The following is a 9,837-nucleotide window of genomic DNA, read 5'->3' as shown; positions in this document are numbered from 1 at the left end:
TGTTTAGGATCTTCGCGTTGTAAATATTTGATAAGCCGCATCGATTCTGCTGACCCTAATTTTATCGAAATACTTCAACCTTAGTTTGGAGTGGAACAGAAGACAGAAAAAGTTCCAAGAAAGGTGACGGTCAAGGATACTCTTAAATTGGTTGTTAATTCTTGTTTAAAAATTCAAGCTCCCACAGCGCAAAAAAGCGAATTGGTGTCAAAATATGATTAAAGTTCTCCTTTTCTGTAGCACCAATGTAAACCGGACCAGCTCAAGAAACCAGTTGGAAGCCCCGGATTGGATGGCTAATTGTAAATATTTACTGAAGCTAAACCGACAAAGCTTCCAGCAGAAATGGAAGAAAAATTCGCCGTAATCCTGGAGAAAGTCGAGCAAAAGGAGCGAGGGCGAGGATTTTCCAACAATAAACTTCTAGCTTTACTGGGCGAACGTTCCTTCCCGTTTCTGCTTCCTGGGGTGAGTTTTGAGACGACGATGGAAAGATTGTTAGACGGCGGAAATGTTGATTAAATTGTTTGTAGTCCAACAGAAAGACCTCTTCTCTTCCTTCCCGGCATCACTTCCATCAGTCCGGAAGCTGTTTTCACGGTTAATTACAAACACAAACACGCTTCAATTTCGTTCAACACTGACAGGACAGCATCTTTCCTGATAATTTACAGCCTCCGGACCCCAAAGTTGGTTGCTCCCAGCCCAGGATAAACTGCTTGGGGTAGGTCCGGTGACTTTCCTTAACAGGATTCCGATTTGTCGTCCACCCGCCTTAAGAAACTCTGCTCAGAAGAAGTGGAACGAACGAAGGAACGAACAATCTCGATGAGTTAATGACTTTTTCCGGGCAATCGGTGAAAAGCTGATCGTTCAAGATGACACTTTACACGGCACGCGATGCTTTCCTGATAGTCAATTCAGAGACTGGGAAAACGTTTTCTAGATTTAATTGTTTTAGAGCTTTTTTTTTTCAAGGTTTACAAAGCCTTAAAAATAACAGAAAAGAAAATAAAACAATAACCAATAATGAAACAAACAGTCAATCAAATAATAAAACAATGAAATACTATAAAAAATCAAACAATCAATTGCTTTACATTTTCCAAATTTTAACATCATGTTCTCCATATCTGTATCAATTTTATTTCATTTTAACCACAGTTATGCATATTTTTGCTTCATTTTGAAATTTTTTTTAAATAATTTTGTGTCCATTTTAGTCCCAATTTTGCCATATTTTGGAAAATTGAACCATTTCACAAAATTTTAGAAAAATTTTCCTCATTTTGCCAAATTATTCCTAAATTGCCTCATTTTGCTAGGCTTTGATTCAATAAGATTCAGCATACAAATTTTATTGTTATTTTTGAAGTTTTTGAAATTATTGTATTTTAAAAATTTTGTAATTTTAAATTTTCGTCCCTTTTGTCAGTTTTCGTCACTTATGTCATTTATGTTATTTTTGTCATTCTTGTCATTTTTTTATTTAAATTTTGTCATTTTTGAATCATTTTTGTATCATTTTTGCATCATATTTGTTTCATTTTTGTATCAATTTTGTATCATTTTTGTATCATTGTTGTATCATTTTTGTATCATTTTTGTTTAATTTTTATCCATTTTTATACCATTTTGTATCAGTTTTGTATCATTTTTGTTTCATTTTTATATTATTTTTGTTTATTTTTGTTTCATTTTTGTATCATCTTTATATCATTTTTATATTATTTTTGTATTTTTTACCATTTTTGTATCATTTTAGTATAACTTTTGTATCCATTTTGTGTCATTTTCGTATCAGTTTTGTATCATGATTGTATCATTTTTGTTTCAGTTTTGTATCATATTTATGTCATTTTTGTATCATTTTTGCATCATTTTTGTCATTTTTGTCATTTTTGTATCACTTTTGTCTCCCTTTTGATTTATTTTTGTATCATTTTTGTATCATTATTGTATCATTTTTGTATAATTTTTGAATCTTTTTTGTATCATTTTTGTGTCAATTCTGTATCATTTTTAAATCATTTTTGAATCATTTTTGTGTCATTTTTAAATCTTTTTTGAATCATTTTTGTATCTATTTTTTGTTTAGTTTTTGCAGAATTTTTGTATAATTTTTTTATTATTTTAACCATATTTGTATAATTTTTGTATCATTTTTATTTCAGTTTGAATCAGCTTTGTATCATTTTTGTATTATTTCGTACTATTTTTCTATCATTTTTGTATCATTTCTTTATCATTTTTGTAATTTTTGTCATTTTTGTCATTTTTAACATTTTGTCATTTTTGTCATTTTTGCATCATTTTTGTCATTTTTGTATCACTTTTGTCTCCCTTTTGATTTATTTATTATTATTACTTCGTCATTTTCGTCATTTTTGTCATTTTTGTCATTTTTGTCATTTTTGTCATTTTTGTCATTTTTGTCATTTTTGTCATTTTTGTCATTTTTGTCATTTTTGTCATTTTTGTCATTTTTGTCATTTTTGTCATTTTTGTCATTTTTGTCATTTTTGTCATTTTTGTCATTTTTGTCATTCTTGTCATTTTTGTCATTTTTGTCATTTTTGTCATTTTTGTCATTTTTGTCATTTTTGTCATTTTTGTCATTTTTGTCATTTTTGTCATTTTTGTCATTTTTGTCATTTTTGTCATTTTTGTCATTTTTGTCATTTTTGTCATTTTTGTCATTTTTGTCATTTTTGTCATTTTTGTCATTTTTGTCATTTTTGTCATTTTTGTCATTTTTGTCATTTTTGTCATTTTTGTCATTTTTGTCATTTTTGTCATTTTTGTCATTTTTGTCATTTTTGTCATTTTTGTCATTTTTGTCATTTTTGTCATTTTTGTCATTTTTGTCATTTTTGTCATTTTTGTCATTTTTGTCATTTTTGTCATTTTTGTCATTTTTGTCATTTTTGTCATTTTTGTCATTTTTGTCATTTTTGTCATTTTTGTCATTTTTGTCATTTTTGTCATTTTTGTCATTTTTGTCATTTTTGTCATTTTTGTCATTTTTGTCATTTTTGTCATTTTTGTCATTTTTGTCATTTTTGTCATTTTTGTCATTTTTGTCATTTTTGTCATTTTTGTCATTTTTGTCATTTTTGTCATTTTTGTCATTTTTGTCATTTTTGTCATTTTTGTCATTTTTGTCATTTTTGTCATTTTTGTCATTTTTGTCATTTTTGTCATTTTTGTCATTTTTGTCATTTTTGTAATTTTTGTAATTTTTGTCATTTTTGTAATTTTTGTCATTTTTGTCATTTTTGTCATTTTTGTCATTTTTGTCATTTTTGTCATTTTTGTCATTTTTGTCATTTTTGTCATTTTTGTCATTTTTGTCATTTTTGTCATTTTTGTCATTTTTGTCATTTTTGTCATTTTTGTCATTTTTGTCATTTTTGTCATTTTTGTCATTTTTGTCATTTTTGTCATTTTTGTCATTTTTGTCATTTTTGTCATTTTTGTCATTTTTGTCATTTTTGTCATTTTTGTCATTTTTGTCATTTTTGTCATTTTTGTCTCATTTTTGTCTCATTTTTGTCTCATTTTTGTCTCATTTTTGTCTCATTTTTGTCTCATTTTTGTCTCATTTTTGTCTCATTTTTGTCTCATTTTTGTCTCATTTTTGTCTCATTTTTGTCTCATTTTTGTCTCATTTTTGTCTCATTTTTGTCTCATTTTTGTCTCATTTTTGTCTCATTTTTGTCTCATTTTTGTCTCATTTTTGTCTCATTTTTGTCTCATTTTTGTCTCATTTTTGTCTCATTTTTGTCTCATTTTTGTCTCATTTTTGTCTCATTTTTGTCTCATTTTTGTCTCATCTTTGTCTCATTTTTGTCTCATTTTTGTCTCATTTTTGTCTCATTTTTGTCTCATTTTTGTCTCATTTTTGTCTCATTTTTGTCTCATTTTTGTCTCATTTTTGTCTCATTTTTGTCTCATTTTTGTCTCATTTTTGTCTCATTTTTGTCTCATTTTTGTCTCATTTTCGTCTCATTTTTGTCTCATTTTTGTCTCATTTTTGTCTCATTTTTGTCTCATTTTTGTCTCATTTTTGTCTTATTTTTGTCTCATTTTTGTCTCATTTTTGTCTCATTTTTGTCTCATTTTTGTCTCATTTTTGTCTCATTTTTGTCTCATTTTTGTCTCATTTTTGTCTCATTTTTGTCTCATTTTTGTTTCATTTTTGTCTCATTTTTGTCTCATTTTTGTCTCATTTTTGTCTCATTTCTGTCTCATTCTTGTCTCATTTTTGTCTCATTTTTGTCTCATTCTTGTCTTATTTTTGTTTCATTTTTGTCTCATTTTTGTCTCATTTTTGTCTCATTTTTGTCTCATTTTTGTCTCATTTTTGTCTCATTTTTGTCTCATTTTTGTCTCATTTTTGTCTCTCATTTTTGTCTCATTTTTGTCTCATTTTTGTCTCATTTTTGTCTCATTTTTGTCTCATTTTTGTCTCATTTTTGTCTCATTTTTGTCTCATTTTTGTCTCATTTTTGTCTCATTTTTGTCTCATTTTTGTCTCATTTTTGTCTCATTTTTGTCTCATTTTTGTCTCATTTTTGTCTCATTTTTGTCTCATTTTTGTCTCATTTTTGTCTCATTTTTGTCTCATTTTTGTCTCATTTTTGTCTCATTTTTGTCTCATTTTTGTCTCATTTTTGTCTCATTTTTGTCTCATTTTTGTCTCATTTTTGTCTCATTTTTGTCTCATTTTTGTCTCATTTTTGTCTCATTTTTGTCTCATTTTTGTCTCATTTTTGTCTCATTTTTGTCTCATTTTTGTCTCATTTTTGTCTCATTTTTGTCTCATTTTTGTCTCATTTTTGTCTCATTTTTGTCTCATTTTTGTCTCATTTTTGTCTCATTTTTGTCTCATTTTTGTCTCATTTTTGTCTCATTTTTGTCTCATTTTTGTCTCATTTTTGTCTCATTTTTGTCTCATTTTTGTCTCATTTTTGTCTCATTTTTGTCTCATTTTTGTCTCATTTTTGTCTCATTCTTGTCTCATTCTTGTCTCATTTTTGTCTCATTCTTGTCTCATTTTTGTCTCATTTTTGTCTCATTTTTGTCATTTTTGTCTCATTTTTGTCATTTTTGTCTCATTTTTGTCTCATTTTTGTCTCATTTTTGTCTCATTTTTGTCTCATTTTTGTCTCATTTTTGTCTCATTTTTGTCTCATTTTTGTCTCATTTTTGTCTCATTTTTGTCTCATTTTTGTCTCATTTTTGTCTCATTTTTGTCTCATTTTTGTCTCATTTTTGTCTCATTTATGTCTCATTTTTGTCTCATTTTTGTCTCATTTTTGTCTCATTTTTGTCTCATTTTTGTCTCATTTTTGTCTCATTTTTGTCTCATTTTTGTCTCATTTTTGTCTCATTTTTGTCTCATTTTTGTCTCATTTTTGTCTCATTTTTGTCTCATTTTTGTCTCATTTTTGTCTCATTTTTGTCTCATTTTTGTCTCATTTTTGTCTCATTTTTGTCTCATTTTTGTCTCATTTTTGTCTCATTTTTGTCTCATTTTTGTCTCATTTTGTCTCATTTTTGTCTCATTTTTGTCTCATTTTTGTCTCATTTTTGTCTCATTTTTGTCTCATTTTTGTCTCATTTTTGTCTCATTTTTGCCATTTTTGTCATTTTTGTCATTTTTGTCATTTTTGTCATTTTTGTCATTTTTGTCATTTTTGTCATTTTTGTCATTTTTGTCATTTTTGTCATTTTTGTCATTTTTGTCATTTTTGTCATTTTTGTCATTTTTGTCATTTTTGTCATTTTTGTCATTTTTGTCATTTTTGTCATTTTTGTCATTTTTGTCATTTTTGTCATTTTTGTCATTTTTGTCATTTTTGTCATTTTTGTCATTTTTGTCATTTTTGTCATTTTTGTCATTTTTGTCATTTTTGTCATTTTTGTCATTTTTGTCATTTTTGTCATTTTTGTCATTTTTGTCATTTTTGTCATTTTTGTCATTTTTGTCATTTTTGTCATTTGTGTCATTTTTGTCATTTTTGTCATTTTTGTCATTTTTGTCATTTTTGTCATTTTTGTCATTTTTGTCATTTTTGTCATTTTTGTCATTTTTGTCATTTTTGTCATTTTTGTCATTTTTGTCATTTTTGTCATTTTTGTCATTTTTGTCATTTTTGTCATTTTTGTCATTTTTGTCATTTTTGTCATTTTTGTCATTTTTGTCATTTTTGTCATTTTTGTCATTTTTGTCATTTTTGTCATTTTTGTCATTTTTGTCATTTTTGTCATTTTTGTCATTTTTGTCATTTTTGTCATTTTTGTCATTTTTGTCATTTTTGTCATTTTTGTCATTTTTGTCATTTTTGTCATTTTTGTCATTTTTGTCATTTTTGTCATTTTTGTCATTTTTGTCATTTTTGTCATTTTTGTCATTTTTGTCATTTTTGTCATTTTTGTCATTTTTGTCATTTTTGTCATTTTTGTCATTTTTGTCATTTTTGTCATTTTTGTCATTTTTGTCATTTTTGTCATTTTTGTCATTTTTGTCATTTTTGTCATTTTTGTCATTTTTGTCATTTTTGTCATTTTTGTCATTTTTGTCATTTTTGTCATTTTTGTCTCATTTTTGTCATTTTTGTCATTATTGTTATTTTTGTCTCATTTTTGTCTCATTTTTGTCTCATTTTTGTCTCATTTTTGTCTCATTTTTGTCTCATCTTTGTCTCATTTTTGTCTCATTTTTGTCTTATTTTTGTCTCATTTTTGTCTCATTTTTGTCTCATTTTTGTCTCATTTTTGTCTCGTTTTTGCCTCATTTTTGTCATTTTTGTCATTTTTGTCATTTTTGCCATTTTTGTCATTTTTGTCATTTTTGTCATTTTTGTAATTTTTATCATTTTTGTCATTTTTGTCATTCTTGTCGTTTTTTGTCATTTTGATCATTTTTTATTTTTGTCATTTTTGTCATTTTTGTCATTTTTGTCATTTTTGTCGTTTTTGTCATTTTTATCATTTTTGTCATTTTTGGATTGGAATCTTCCACTTAGCCAAACAAAGCTTTCAACTTCAACAAAAATTATCATCAAACACAATTGCGTGAAAAATCATGGAATGTTTAAAAATATAACTTCAAACAAAAACTTTCAACCCTCTCGTTTCAATGTATCAAAACAACTTCAACTTCAACTTTGTTCTCAGTCAAAGTCAAAAGAATACCGAACCGAAATTCACCGGAACGCTTCCCTAGAATTGAATTTCACATACCTCCTACAGACCGATTCGATGAAAATGTTCATTTCCGGTTCGTTTCGAGTGTGGTTTCGCCCTCCTGTTGTTGCTGCTACTTTTGCTGAACTTCGAATGTTACTTCCGGGAAGCAAGCAAGGGCGGAAAAAAGATTGAAGTAACCACCACCGACAAGAGATTACCAAAAACATAACCAACTCACTCAACACAAACTGCGAGCGTTTGTTCCTTTGTGTTTTTGACCGAATCGGGGTTTTTTTTGCTGCTCAACGTGTGTGGTTTTGAGAATTGTTCCTTTTTTTACGAGTTGAACTCTTCGAAGGACGATGAAACTGTTAATAAACGTTTTTGCTTTTGATTTCTGTTGACTCGCACTTGATGGAATCGGTTCTTCATAATTGAACTGTCGTGGAAAATTCATCGACCTTTGTGCATATTTTTTAATAAATTTAACACAGGGAGTGAATAGTTTTTATTCACTTTCAATAGTCGTAATATTTGTGGATCAACAACAAATTTAAATTTGAATGGATTGTTTGTTTTGATCTTAGAAGTCCATTGAAAGGTGATTGTTGGGAAACGCTTATCTGTTAATGTTAAGAGAGAAAATCATTAATTTTTCACATTAAGCTTCATCACAATGTATCAGAATTCCTACACAGACTGCACCTTGTCAGATAATCATACACACGTGGCGTGAATCAACATCAGCACGATACACTTGAATCAAGATCCGCTTGAGAGCTTAGACTTCCGGCCGGAAAACTCTCTTCCGGAAAGTCTTGTGCCTTCCACCCACTTGAGCAATTTGCTGTTGAGGTTAGGTCAGACAGGAGGGTGGAAGCTTTGCGAAAAAAGTTTAGTTGCTATTTCTGAAGAGCCACTTTTTTCTGTTTTTTTTTCTCTCTGGCTCCTTTACTTATTCATGCTGTTCCAGCCTTCCAGGTTTTCTTCTATTTTTTCTTCCGATACACATCGAGCTTGTTGCGTGTGTTTGTCTACAAACTGTTAAACCCAAACACAATTTGCCTCCTGCCTGCTTCATCTCTTGCGCGCCAACGCTAGGTGACTTCAGTTCAAAGCATATTTTTCCCAGTGGCAATAACATCGACTTCAGTAAATTTAAACCCACAACAGCAAATTTGCCTACCCAATGACCAGAGACCTGAGTCCTATGAAAACAACCATCGGGGATCGGGAAAAGGCCATAATCAAACGCAAAAAAAAAACAACAACATTAAATTAATTGTTTGAACTTTAATTAACAGCTGCGCACTTGCAAGAGAGGTATGAAAAACAGGAGCAAAGTCAGCTCGAGATAAAAGTAAACATCCGGAAAAAAGTTCAAACACCAAAATAATGGAAAATGTAATTCAATTTTTGCTGGACAAATTTTCAGCCTATATTGAGAGCATTTGAAGCTACCTCCTACACAGGTTTTCCGTTTATTTATAGAACAACTTCGTGAATAAATATATAATAAATTTCAATATTTTTCCGAAAAGCATAAAAATCGCCTATCAAACAAATATTCTACCTTCTAACAAAATAGACCATTTCAGTTTATCAAATTAAACGATCCCAATAAAGGTTCGCACAAAAGGTTGCTCCCTTACTAACAAATGAGCATTTCACCCCGGGTGAATATCAATTGGTGCTTCCATATTGGTAAAGTATTTCACTTGAACGGCCCAAAAGATTTGTTCACATAAATTAACCTCAAGCCCACCCACTCAATCTCCTCCTGAGGGCTGGAACCGGACATCTTAGGGCAAATCTTTGTGTCCTTCCGGGGTGCCAAACAACAAAGCAGATGCTTTCAACACAAAAACCTTCTAGGGTTGTTACCGGGATAAATAAAAATCGACGATTTATCTCCTCTCACTCTCTGGCGCCACACAGATCTGTGCCCGGAACGTGATACTGTACCTTACAAGCACGACTACAACAAATTGGGTGTAATCTGCCTTTAATCCGTAATCTTTGGAGAGAGAGAGAAAGAGCTTTCCGTCTAGGATGCCTCTTTCGATCTATGAAGGAAGCTTAGGACGGGAACACAATGAATTCCGGTAGCAAGTGATGGGAATCCTTGGACTTACAGCTACAACATCGCACAGATAGTAGAATAAATACCCCCGATTCCGGAAACCTGTTGAAGTTGAAAAACGTTCCAAACACTAATGATGTATTTTATCGTTCGTAATGAAATTGGTTCGATTCTGTCAAATTGAGGATTATCCCCGGAACTTTTGGATCGGTGGCTCCAGAGAGTAATCGGAAAGTCTCATGGTTCGATTTTTTATTGGACGGGTAGCAATAAATTCAGATTTTCAGATTTTAACCAAATTATTTGAATAAATTACACGAATGCTTGTATGCAACAAAATTGGATAATGGGATTGGAAAAATTCAATAAAACCAAGATTATCAAAGGTGATAGAACTTTCAATTTCCACAATTAGTTTTTTGTTCTTGTAATATTTCGGAAGTTTGATAACTTTTCGGAATTTCCATAAAACACTTCAAACTTTATTTACTCCCCCCTTTGGGTTTTTAGAAATTTCGGGAGGGTGACAAAAGAAGAAATTGATATTTGTTCCGGCC

This window comes from Uranotaenia lowii, chromosome 3 (assembly GCF_029784155.1).
Source record: "Uranotaenia lowii strain MFRU-FL chromosome 3, ASM2978415v1, whole genome shotgun sequence".
Classification (NCBI taxonomy): Eukaryota; Metazoa; Arthropoda; class Insecta; order Diptera; family Culicidae; genus Uranotaenia; species Uranotaenia lowii.
This window is presented reverse-complemented; position numbering follows the sequence as displayed.